This window comes from Cariama cristata, unplaced genomic scaffold (assembly GCF_000690535.1).
Source record: "Cariama cristata isolate BGI_N322 unplaced genomic scaffold, ASM69053v1 scaffold44365, whole genome shotgun sequence".
NCBI classification, from domain to species: Eukaryota; Metazoa; Chordata; class Aves; order Cariamiformes; family Cariamidae; genus Cariama; species Cariama cristata.
In genome coordinates, this window is record NW_009618981.1 from 3,971 (window position 1) to 5,955 (window position 1,985).

A 1,985-nucleotide genomic window follows, 5' to 3' on the forward strand; every position below is an offset into this window, starting at 1 on the left:
GTGTGCAGTTCCTATTCATGTCAGCACAAGTTACGCATGCTTATAGGAAGACAAGATTTGGTCCTATGTAACTGAACAGAGTTGCATTGCATTATCATACTTGGAAAATGTTCTGAAAGTTCTGATTAGAGATGGTGCTGATATTTTTATTACTTCTACAAAACACTGATGGCTGTAGTATGACTCTTAAGTGTGGGTTTTTAAAGCCTACACCTGATGGAAATACCCCCTCATTTTATTTTTTTAATCCAGTGAGAATAATTACATTTGGAAATGTTTGCAGACTAGAGACTACCACACAGAAAACTAAACAATAAAAGCGAAATTGAAACAAGTCATATCTTCCTCTTTGAAAGAAATGCAAACAATAACCTGTCAAAATTGAGCTTTAATTTTTTCATGGTAACAATATAAATTATATGAAAGAAGAAAATATTTAACTAAATTACTTCAAGCTGTCAGTGTCCTAAAGCCTCTTACATGAAATGATTGAAGAGATACTTCCAACAAATTGTATTAAGCTCACAACTGTGTGATGTTCTGGAACTATATGACCTTTGGAACATACCTGTCTAACCATTCAGTATTACTGCAGTCTCATTTGGGCACTGCTTGAAAAAAATAAGAAAAATGCCTTCAGGCCGTTGGTAGTTAACATGCATAAAGGTTACTGAGTACAGCTACTTTAAGTAATGTATTTCAGTTGGTTTTGTGCTTCAGAGATCAGAGAATTACAATCTAGTCATCGTTCTTGCAGAGAAAATGTCCAACAGAAGCTGCAGAATACAAGGCGCTCACTCTCTGAAGTTCCTTCAAATATAAAATCAAACTTTGTACATCTGTAAATGTCATCATATAAAGTTCAGCGTCTTTACTCATTTATCTTCTGCTGTAATATGTGTAACCTGAATTGATGCGAATTCTTTTTGTTCACTGGATTGGTCTTTGTAGAAATTTCTTTGTGCTAGAAACAAAGGGTTTTGAGGAACAAATGTAATTTGAAACTTCAGAAATTAGAATAGAAGGAGTCACATTTTTAAGGGTTTGAATTCTGTGCTGCTAAATACATTAACTTACTTCATTGGCATTTGGTTTATCTTGTACAGTCACTGGAGCAACACATGCAGCATTAAAGATAACTACAATAACAAACTTAAATAAAATAAAGTTGTTATTGGAACTCATTGCTATAGCCATTCTGACTAATATTTGTTAATCTACTTATGCCTGCATGTTAGTGTTTTGTTGACTTCTTATGTATTCTTTATACAATCAAATCCTTGTGTCATTTAAATAAGGGGAAAAGTAAATTTTTTGTTTATACTGTTTGATTAATTACCTTATATAGAACTAAGACAAATAAGCCAAGTGGTAATATAGTGAGAAAGCTTAGATTCTGTCTTACAGTCAAAATTTCTGGCATTTCCAGTTTTGTCTTAGTGCTGCTTAATTGGAATGTGTAGCTAGTCTTTATGAACAGGAGTGAGGTGGTTTTTTTCCCTAAGTAGATAATTAATTAACTTTTAAAACAAGACTGTGTAATATTGATGAGCAGAAACGAAGGGTTTTGAAAAGGCTTGTCTGCATAGCCAGACTCCACAAGCATACTTTTTCAGAATAACGTATGATACAATGAACAAAATGTGACTAACAGAGAATAATTTAAGTGGTGAGTCTTCAGAGACTTGATGATTAAATTTTTGGGCGAGGTTGTTAGCTTAGTTTTGTTTTGCCTTCTGTGAGGGAAGAATGTTCCTTAGTTTTTTTAATTTAGTAGGAAGTGAACCATTGCACTTACAGTGGTGGTGGTGAAACCCACAACTCCCGAGTTGTGTCTTCTAGAGCAATTTTGGAAGAAGAAGCAGTCAAGTGAAATGTAGATGCAACTTTTAAATGTATGTTTGTCCTGTACTCATTTGGTGATGAGAGGTCTTCACAGTTAGATCTTACTGTTTTATTAATGTCAGATATAAAGGAAGAGGGTA